Source organism: Lemur catta, chromosome 2, assembly GCF_020740605.2.
Source record: "Lemur catta isolate mLemCat1 chromosome 2, mLemCat1.pri, whole genome shotgun sequence".
NCBI lineage: Eukaryota > Metazoa > Chordata > Mammalia > Primates > Lemuridae > Lemur > Lemur catta.
The window spans coordinates 23,414,745-23,426,595 of NC_059129.1; positions in this window are offsets into that span (position 1 = coordinate 23,414,745).

Genomic DNA, 11,851 nt, shown 5'->3' on the forward strand with positions numbered 1-11,851 from the left:
TTGATGTTTTTAGACCAGAAGGAAATAAAAGGGTGGGGTCTCAGGTCAATAATTTAATTCAATTGAAGAAATATTTGAGTCCTGTTGTATAATGGATTGGTAGTATATGAACAAGACAGGGACACGGTTGCCATGATACCCAGTCCACTGAGCTTAGTGTTATAAGTGGGTTGCAAATATGTTTCTTATTAGCAGGCAAAAAACTATTTATGCTAATAAAATGACTTTCATCAAAGAGATGAGAGTTGAAAGATGGGTCTGGGTAGGACTTTTGGTGGTTATTGATTTTGCAGGCTGGATAACAGACTGCCTTGTTTACTCTGATATGACATGAGTTTTTTCTATGACATGAGGAACCAATGACATCTCCTATGACATTTTGAACCAATATGTGACACAGCCACATTCAGATCATTATTTCTCTAGATTGGCAAAGTGAAAATCCACTATACAAGTTCAACTGTGCTTATAAAATTACAAAATTAACATACAACCCACATATGAAAATCAGCCTAATTTAAAGGCTGATAACACTTCTGCAAGTTTAGCTTTCATTATCTTCTTGGAATGTTCCCCATGGCAACAAAAAGTCCAAAAAGTTAAAATTCATAAACACAACTACTCTATTAGACCCTGTGTGTTTCTGAATGTGCCATGTACTTAGCTATCAAGTGCCTATTATGTATGCAATCATATACTCTGCTTAGGTCCTTCATTCGAGGTCATTCATTTATCCTGCTTCAGTCACTGTCTAGGTGTTGGTAGTGTGAAATGAACAAAACAGATCCCTACTATCAAGGAACCTACATTCTACTGGGGGAACACATTATAGGCAAATGAATGTATAGTATTATTTCCAGGTTAAGGTGATGGATTGGATGCAAATGTCTAATTTCATTTCTACCCAAAATCCCACTAGAACTAGAAATACCACTACAGAAGGGATTAAAAAATACCAGACATAATCCTAGAACAGGGAGCATAGGTAAGGAGTGCATGGATGGAGTGGTTATAACTGATGTAGCCACCTAGTCTGGCAGTGGGAAAAGCAAATCAACACCACATCTACCCCAATCTATCAGGGAGCTGGGAATTGGCAGCACCAGGGCCTTCTGGAACTGGGAGTGAAGGGAGAGCAGGATAAGGAAGATGGGATGAAAGCTGAGAAGCAAACCAGGAAACCTATACCTCTACCCGTCATGCACTAGGCAAGGTGGCCGCCCTCCCTTTCCCCTGCAAAAGATTGGAGATTCCTCTCTAGAAAGCGTGAACCAGAGAGTATTTGGACCATGGGACCAGGCATCGGAGCCTGGAAAACAAAACAAAAACAAAGGGGTTTAGTAGGCTGAATCTTGAACCTCCCCAACATGCTGTTTCCCTCTGGTAGGAGGGTAGATGGTGGAGTGCTCTTCCCTGGGGAATCTTCTCAGCCCAGGAGGAAAAACCAAACAGATATCAACATGGGCAGGGGTCTCCAGGAATCCTCCCACCCCTTCAGAGCTTTCCATTAACTTTTAGTTTCTCATCCTTGATCAGCAACACACAACCAAGGATTAAAAGACATATAAGGAAAATCTCCAGAATGGAAGCTAGAAATCAAAATAATCAAAATAAACAAATTTGGGGGAAAATAAAAACACAGCAGGCAAAAAGGGAATGTTTTTTTAAAAAGAGTTATCAATATTTTCAGTTCATCTATGAATAAGAAACAGGTTCTATTTTTTAAAAAAAGGTGCATTCAAAAGTTTTTTTTTAATTCTTAGAAATTAAAAGCAACCTAGCAAAAATAAAAACGCAATAGAAAAGTTGGAACATCAAGTTGAGGGAATCTCTCAGAAGACACAAAAGACATGGATAGATAGAAAATAGCAAACGGTGAGAACACCAGAGAACCAGGAGCTCCAACCATCCTAGTAATATCCTATAACAGAAAATTAAGAACAGAGAAAAAGCAAGGGAAAAAAACATCCATGAAAATATTCAAAGGAAATTTCCTAGACTTCAAGGACATGAGTTTATAGATAGAAAGTGCCAGCCCAACAAATGAAGATAGACTGCCCTGGAGTACATCACTGTGAAACTTCAGAACAATGGGAACAGATAAGATCCCAGAAGCTTCCAAAGAGAAAACACAAGTCAAGGAAACAGGAAATAGAATGGCTTCTCAGGTTTTCAAACAGTTAGACTGGTAGGGAAATGCCTTCAAAATTCTGAAGGAAAATGATTTTCAAATGAAAATTCTACTCATAGCCAAACTATTGATCAAGTAGGCGGGTAAAATAAGAACATTTTCTGACAAGTTCTGAAAAAAGTTTCACCTCCCACACACCATATCCCAGGAAGTTACTGGAACATATGTTGCTCCAGTAGGAGGAAATAAACCAAAAGAGGCTAAGAGAGGCAGAAACTGGAGATCCAACACAGCAGAAGAGAGAAGGGGCCTCCCGGGTCATGGTGACTGTTCTATCCCACGTTGGAGCAGAGACACTCTGTGGCCACGAGCCCATACAGGGTCTATAACTGTGGCCACTTCCGCTGGCGTGAACAGCCAGGGTTAGTGAAAGATGAACCAGCACTTTTGTTAACTATCTCCACTGTGATGACAGCCATGGATGTGACAACAATGAGAAGTACGTTCTTGCTCTGTCGCCCCAGCTGGAGTGCAGTGGCACAATGACAGCTCACCACAGCCTCCAACTCCTGGGTTCAAGCGATCCTCCCGCCTCAGCCGCCCAAAGTGCTGGAATTACATACGCGAGCAACCACACCTGACCTGAGAAGTATATTCTTTGGTTGGTTGGGTTTTTTGTTTGTTTGTTTTTATTTATTTGGGATTTTTTTTGAGACAGAGTCTCACTCTGTTGCCTGGGCTATAGTACAGTGGTATCTATATAGCTCACTGCAACCTCAAACTCCTGGACTCACATTTGAGTAAGCCTTCTCAGCTTTCTCCACCTGTCTCAGCCTTCTGAGTAAGCAAGGACTACAGGTGTGCACCACCACGTCTGGCTAATTTTTCTAATTTTTTGTAGAGACAGAGTCTTGCTATGTTGCCCGGGCTGGGCTTGAACTCCTGGGCTCAAGCAATTCTCCCACCTCGGCTTCCCAAAGTGCTAGGATTACAGGTATGAGCCACTAAGACCAGCCAGAGAAGTATATTCTTGATGCCTATACTTCTCTTTTGTCTTTTTTCTGCAAACATTTTATTATGACAATTTTTGAATACACAGAAAAGTTGAAAGAAATATACAGAGAACCTAAATTCTACATATATCCACCTAAATTCTACAATGAACATTTTACTATACTCGCTTTATGGCAGATCTGTCTATTCAACAATTCATCTCATTTTTTGATGCATTTGAAAAGAAGTCATTTCAGTGTGCAGGAAGAAGGGTTTACAAAAAAAAAGAGAGGAAAAAAAGAAGTTACACAAATCAGTACATTTTATTCTTAAACACTTTAGCATGCATATCATTAATTAGAGTTCAACGTTTGTTTATAGTTCCTTCTCTTTTTTAGGTAAAACTTACAATGAAATGTACAAATCTTAAGTATATCATTCACTGAGGTTTTTATTATTTAAATTTTTTATATTTATTTATTTTTTAGAGACAGGATCTCACTATGTTGCCTAGGGTGGTCTCAAACTCCTGGGCTCAAGTGATCCTCCCCCCTCAGGCTCCCAAGTAGCTGGGACTACAGGTGTGTGCCACCACACCCGGCTAATTCACTGAGTTTTGACAAGTACCTGCACCTGTGTAACGCAAAACCCCATCAAGACATAAAACATTACCATCCCTCGGGATATCTCTTCCCAGTCAATCTCTGCCCCACTCCCAAAGGCAAGTGCTGAAGTGCTGTTGTGATCTTTTTCATAGATTAGTTTTGCCTTTTTTAGAATGTCATATAAATAGAATCTTACAGTACATACTTGTGTGTCTGGCTTCTCTCAGCATAATGCTTTTGAGGTTTATTCATGTTGGGTGTATCAGAAGTTCATTCCTTTTATTGCTGTATAGCAATCCATTGTAGGATATATTATTGCTTATCCATTTCCTGTTGATGGACACACCTAGGGTATTTCCGACTTGGGCTATTATAAGTAAAGCTGATAAGAACAAATCTTGTACAAACCTTTTTTTAGACACATGTTTTCATTTTTAGTGAGTAAGTTTGTAAGAGTGGAATTGTCACGTCATAGAATAAATGTTTTGTTTTATAAGACTGTGAGACTTTTTTGCAAAGTAAGTGATTGTCCCATTTCACATTCCCAACAATGTACCCTGCCACTACTTGCTGTTAAAAGCCATTTTTTTAATCAGTCTTTTTAATTTTAGTCATTCCGGTAGGTTTCTAGTGCTAACTCATTGTGTCTTTAGTTTGCATTTCCCTAGTGGCTAATGATGTCAAACATTGTGTGTGTGTGTGTGTGTGTGTGTGTGTGTGTGTGTGTGTGTGTGACTAATCACTATGCTGGTCTTTTAATTTTTGATTAACAACTTGGCAAGAGTCTTCTGATTCTTGGAGACTGCAAAGCAGGGGGAAAAAAATCACAAATCTGCCCAAAGAAGGAAAATTCTCTGTTGTATATATACATGCTTATGAATGCATAGAATATCTCTGGAATGAGACACAAGAAGTTGGCAAGAGTGATGATGGCTCTTGGGAGGGAGACTGGGTACCCCGGGGAGAGGAGTCTGAGGGACACTTTTCACTATTTACCCTTTTGTTCCTTTCAAATTTTATACTCTGTGATGTATTAGCTACCAAAAATATGAATAAAAATTAAACTCACTGTAGTAGATTTCAAAAAGGAAATTAAAAAGATCTGAGTGTGTGAATATACTTTGGCATCTTAATGAAAAGAACCAAAAGCCCATGGTATGCTCCAGATTCCTTCAAATATGAGTGCCCCGTGGCCCAAAAAAATGACTGTCTTCTCTTAATCACGTAAACCTTGTTGCCATTTTATCCTGGAAGTGTGGCACAGGGGAAAGAGCACTGGTGTAGGAGCACAGGAAATGCACCCTGCTGCCGCTGGCTCGACCCCAGTTTAGCCACCAATGGACTCTGTGACTTTGCTAGGTTACTACTTTTTGCCCATCTGCACAATGAGGAGAATGAACCTTGTGCTCTCAATTGTACAGGTCCACAACTCCACTGAGGGCTGTAAAGATGAGGAGGAACAAGCTAGTACTAATAACTTACTGCTTAGTTATTTTATTGTATTTTATTTTTTTAGGGATAGGGTCTCACTCTGTTGCCCAGGCTGGAGTGCAGTGGCACAATCATAGCTCACTGCAGCCTCAAACTCCCAGGATCAAGCAATTCTCCCACCTCAGCCTCACTAGTAGCTAGCTGGGACAATCACATGCCACCATATCCAGCTAATCTTTTTTTATTTTTTGTAGAGACAGGGTCTTGAAATGTTGCCCAGGTTGGTCTCCAACTCCTGGTTTCAAGTGATGCCCCTGCCTCAGCCTCCCAAAATGCTGGGATTACAGGCTGAGCCACCACGCCTGGCTTTGATTTTTTTTTTTTAATTAAAGTCATAGGCAGCCTGGCAATAGTGAAACCCTGGTTCTACAAAAAATATAAAAAATTAGCCAGGGGTGGTGGTGAAGGACAACTCCATAGGTCTAGCTGGGCTGGCAGAGCTGGGCCTGGGCTGGCAGAGAGTAACCACGGCAGAGGCAGCCAAAGGGTTTGCTCCTTCTCGCCCAAGGGCAGGCTGTTTGCTTGGCCCCAGTCTTTACTGCTTTTGTCTCTGGAGGTGAGCATGCCTGTAGGTGAGAGTCCTGCCCAGAATTGGGATGGGAGAGATACCTGTAATCCTAGCACTCTGGGAGGCCAAGGTGGGAGGATCACTTGAGCTTAGGAGTTCAAGACCAACCTGAGCAAGAGTGAGACCCCATCTCTACTAAAACTAGAAAAATTAGCCATGCATCCTGGTGCCCACCTGCAGTCCCAGCTACTCAGGAGGCTGAGGCAGGAGGATCGCTTGAGCCCAGGAGTTCGAGGTTGTTGTGAGCTAGGCTGACACCACGGCACTTTAGCCTGGGCAACACAGCAAGAGACCCTGTCTCAAAAAAAAAAAATTGTTGAGATATTTTATATTCTTTCTTTTAATTTTTTTTAACTTGGCAGATAATTTTTTCACACTCTTGGCAGATTCCAACTTCCATGTCCACTGTTATATTGTTTCTTTTTTTTTGAGACAAGGTCTCACTCTGTCACCTGGGCTAGAGTGCAGAGGCCTCATCGTTGATCACTGTAGCCTCAAACTCCTGGCTCAAGTGATCCTCCTGCCTCAGCCTCCGAATAGCGTAGCTGGGACTACAGGCATGTGCTAATTTTTCTATTTTTTTTTTGTAGAGATGGGGTCTCACTCTTGCTCAAGCTGGTCTCAAGCAATCCTCTTGCCCCCTGACCTCAGTCCCCCAAAGTGCTAGGATTACAGGCATGAGCCACTGTGCCCAGTCTGCCCCCCCCCTTTTTTTTTCACAATTGCCTTTTTTTGTAACAAAGTCTATACATTGGTTTGGTAGATAAATCTCTCAAGTCTTTCTCTCTTTTTTAAATTAAATCTCAAGTCTCTTTAAATTCGTAAGTTCCTCTCTACTCCTTTCTCTTCCTTTTTTAAGTACCATTTTTTAAATACCGCAGTCTTGGTTTTGCTGACTTCCTCATTGTAATCATTTTATATGTTCCTCTGGTAATTAGATCCAGAGACTTGAAGGATTCAGGTTCAGTCTTTTTTTTTCCCCCAATAGTATTTCATCAGGAGTCACATGTCTAGTTGTGACTTTTTTTGTGATCATGTTTTTATGAGGTTAGCAGCCATTGATGATCATTCCTTAAATTCATTAATTCATTAAGGGCTGCAAAATGATGATATTCTAATTCTAAATTCCTGTCTTATTTGTTAGCTGGGCCCATCTATACAAAGAAATGTATCTTTACCAACTACCTGCTAACCCTGAGGTACAGTTCATACAGGTAAAGTACGATACATGCTTAATTCTTTCCTTTTGTTTACTGGTTTATGAAAATGAGTTTCTCTCCAAGTATTTTCCAAAGGTGACCCATGATATTGTTGTGTTGTTTTGTGAGATTGAGTACTGTAGTTGAATAATATTCCCCTAAAATTCATGTCCACCTGGAATCTGAGAATGTGACCTTACTTGGAAATAAGGTCTTTGCAGATGCAACTAGTTAAGATGAGGTCATACTAGAGTAGGGTGAGCCCTAAATCCAGTGGCTGGTGTCCTTATAAGAGGAGAGGACACACAGACAAACACACAGGGAAGTTGGCCACGTGGAGATGGAGGCAGAGAATGGAGTGATGATGCAGCTACAAACCAAGGAATGCCAAAGATTGCCAGCAACCACTAGAAGCTGCAAAAGGCAAGGACTCTCCCTAGTGCCCTCAGAGGACTGTAGCCCTGCCAACACCTTGATTGCCTCCCAAACTATAAAAGAATAAATTTCTGTTGTTTTAAGCCAGTCAGTTTGTAGTAATTTGCTATGGCAGCCCTAGGATGCATAATTAGTATCATAATGAACTCAGGGATTTGCATGTATTTGATATGTTTCATTCTGTTGTAGTATTATTCTTATTGATGCTCAAATTGTTTCCTTTTTGGCTAGTATGCATCTGTTTAAGTTGGCTTCTGAGTCTTTTTGTCTTTTTTTTTTGGAGACAGGGTCTTGCTCTGTCACCTAGGCTACAGTATAGTGGCTTCATCATAGCTCACTGCAACCTCAAACTCTGGGCTCAAGTGATCTTCCTGCCTCAGCCCCCCAAGTACCTGGGACTACAGGCTCAGGCCACAATGCCCAGCTAATTTTTCTATTTTTAGTAGAGACAGGGTCTTGATTTTGCTCAGGCTGGTCTCAAGCAATCCTCCTGCCTCGGCCTCCCAGAGTGCTAGAATTACAAGCATGAGCCACCATGCCTGGCCCTTCTGAGTCTTTTTGACACATCCCTAACAGTCTTTGAGAACTTCCTTGCTATCTGATGTGACAATAAGTTTCAGGCTTATCTTGTACATTATTTGCTCCAGGTCTGATCTCTGCCTTTTAGTGGGAAATGGTATTTACAGACTCCAACCTGGGCACTAGGGGTGTTCATTGCTTCTAGGTTGGTCACTATTCCTAGGCTTTTCAGTGAATAGAGATAGGAAACATACACATATTTTTCAGATAAATACATATGAGTTCATACCATACCTACAATTCAAATTCAGGATTATAGCATTTTTATTTAACCTCATCAAGCTTATATCAGTAACTCCTTTCTCCCAGGCCAAAAATCCTTGTTCTCAATAACACCAACATAATTTCTCATTAGAATACAAACACACAACAGATTCAGAATAACAAAACCAATGCCACCATCGACAATATGATTACTGAAAATAGTTTTGGAGTTTATTGAAGTTTTTGACTTTTTTTGTACAGTCAACTTATAATTTTAATGTTTCTTGGAATAGTTCCTCTCTGTGTGTGGTGGTGCCACTAACTGGATATACAGGTTTTGTTTGTTTCATTTTGCTTTCAGTTTTTATATATCTTAGGTATTTTTTTAAATTTAATTTTGCTTTATAGTTGTGTAAAATACATGGTTCCAAAGTCCCAAAGTCAAATTCTAAAAAACAAGACATATTCACAGAAGTATAACTTTTTTTTTTTTTTTTTTTTATACAGGGTCTTGCTCTGTCTTCTCCTGGGCTAGGGTGCAGTGACATCATCATAGCTCATTGCAACTTCCAACTCCTGGGCTTGAGCAATCCTCCTGCCTCAGCTTTCCAAGTAGCTGGGACTACAGGCCCACCACCACAGTTGGCTAATTTTTCTATTTTTTTGTAGAGACGGTGTCTCATTCTTGCTCAGGCTGGTCTCAAACTCCTGGCCTCAAGCCATCCTCTCAAAGTGCTAGGGTAACAGGCCTGAGCCACCACACCCAGCCTGGAGAAGCGTAACTTTTTATCTCTGTATCCTTTACCCTACTCCTTTCCTCCCCCTATAGGTAACCACTTTAAAATAAATTATGGCTTATCCTTTCATTTACAGAATAAACAAAATATAATTATATAAACATACATGTATATTTACATATGTATTATATATAACATATGTATGTATATATGTATTTGTGTATATGTGTGTGTACATATGTGTTTGCATACCCCTCCATTTCTTAGATTAATAGTGGCATTGTATGTATACGTTTCTTCCCCTTACTTTTTTCACTTAACATTATGAACTACTTCTGTGTCAACAACTCACATTGACCTTGATCTGTGATGTATGATGTCATGTGTCAGGTGCCGAGAAAGAGCCTTTCACTGAAAGATTGGAAACTTGCATTTTCTCAAGATGGCAACTAAACTCACACGTTTAAATGCACCCCACATTTCCTGGTCTCCATAGGAATGAGCAAAGGAATACAAATAATTTCAGACCAATATTTGGGATCATTTGAATGCATCCTGCCCTCCAGCAGCACAATCAAGTTGTTTCCCTCTTCAGGTTGCCTGTGACCCATAAACATTATTAATCATAATGAGTATTAATGGATCCACTAAACTTGCATTCTGGCTAAGGACTCCGAGGGCTCTGACCACAAAAATAGCTACCACTTTCTGGGTGCCCTCTATCTCCCTGGGGCTGTGCTGGATGTTGTGCACTTCTGATCTCATTCACTTCTCACAAATATCCTGTTGGATGGGTGTCCTTATCCTCATTTTGCAGAACCAGGTTACAGGGCATTGAGAAACTGCTAAACTTGGAACCTGGCTTCTCTGTGCTTTTCGCACCAGATAATGCTGAAAAGAAAAAAAAGGCTTTACTATTAATATTTCCCTCACCTGAGACATAGCTCTGCTAGCAGTAGGGAAGACTGCAGGCAAAGCCCATGAAATCTGTTGACCCATTGTTAATAAAATTATTTTCCTAGTCACCTCAGCATCTTTTTTTCTCCCTCTTCTCATACCCTTTGTACCTCTATGAAAATATTTTTCGTACTCACCTATAATTCTGTCTATGTTTGTTTCTCAGATTATAATTAGCAACATATCTTCACAAAGATGCTCAGTGAATTGGGGCTGAGTTGAGTGTTAAGTCATGAACCTAGACTCATTTACCAGCCTGTGCTGTAGCTCAGAACAAGTTAACCCTGATATATATTAAACTTAAAATCTTATTAGTTTTCCTTGTTCTGTCTTTGACCTTTCATTATGTCTAACAGGCTTCTTACCTTGCCCAGTTTTGCTTTGTGATAATTTTGTTTGACATTGTTTATGGTAACTGAATGACTTGTTAAAATGCCTCATTGATTCAATAGCATTTAGAGACAAAGAAATGAGTAACCAGGGAGGAAGGTGTGTGTGTGTGTGTGTGTGTGTGTGTGTGTGTGTGTGTGTGTATAATATATATGTATATAATCTCACATTGCCACAGCCATCTGGTCTTTCAACATAGTTCAAATAAACAGGACTTAACAATTTTCCACCAGAGAAAATCTTTACAAGCCTGAGAATAAATTCAGCTGAGCTCCAAACCTTTTTCCACATTGCCAGATCAATTTTGTGGTTTCTGGCAAATTTTCCATTGAGGACTCTTAACCTTTCAAATCTTTACATTATTTTCGCAAATAGTGAATGAAGACATTTTCATTCTGCTTTTTTTGAGGGGTAGCTTAAAAAACAATGATAATTCAGCAGCATGTGTTCTGCTGTGCTCAAGATAGCATCCAGTGTGTACTGAAAGGAAAAAATAGCTTACAAAAAAAGGAAGTGAGCTCTTTTTAATGTCAATGATAAATGTGGCAAAATATAATGCTACAAAAATAAAGGAAACTAAAGGTTTGTGAAGTCTTTGAAAAATATTATTTTGATAATAATAATAAAGCTAGCCAAAAGCTAAAACCCCTCACGTATCTATTTAATATGGTTTAGCCCTGAAACACAATAGTAAATATAGTATTAGCATCAAAAAGTACAATTCTTTTTATACAGTAGATATTTAAAGAAATATGATAATGTTAAAGAATAATCATAATGGCAATATTAGAAATGTCCTCTGTGATTTATAATCTTCCTCTTCAGATTACAGATGAATAAAACAAAGATTTTTTTAAAAAGATTTGAACATGAATCCATTTTGGGGAAAAAGATTTCAAAACGGTTTTTAAAAATAATTATTACCACAAATCCATTTTGGGGCAAAGGATTTGAACGTGAAATCAATCCATTTCGTACAGCTGCTTTCTACCATCACTTTTTAAAGAGACTTAAGACTTGCTTTGCATTTCATTAATGAAACTCTTTTTTCCCACTTATACCAAATTTCCAGACTTTCTTTTTGTTGTGCATAAGTAATAAGACATGAAATATTTTGTCCAAAACTAAAAGGAAGGCACTCATGGCAAACCTTTAAAAGAACCCTAGCTGCTTAAGTAGGAATGTAAAAACCCACTGCCAGCCAGGCACAGTGGCTCATGCTTGTAATCCTAGCACGCCGGAAGGCTGAGGTGGGAGGATCCCTTGAGCTCAGGAGTTTGAGACCAGCCTGGGCAAGAGCAAGACCCCGTCTCTATAAAAAATAGAGAACCGGGTGTGGTGATGCGCCCCTGTAGTTCCAGCAACTCGGGAGGCTGAGGAAAGAAGATCTCCTGAGCCCAGGAGTTTGAGGTCGAAGTGAGCTAGGATGACCCCACTGTACTGTACCTGGAGCAACAGAGCAAGCATCTGTCTCAAAAAGAAAAAGAAAACTCAGCTGGGCGTGGTGGCTCACGCCTGTAATCCTAGCACTCTGGGAGGCCGAGGCCTGAGCAAGAGCGAGA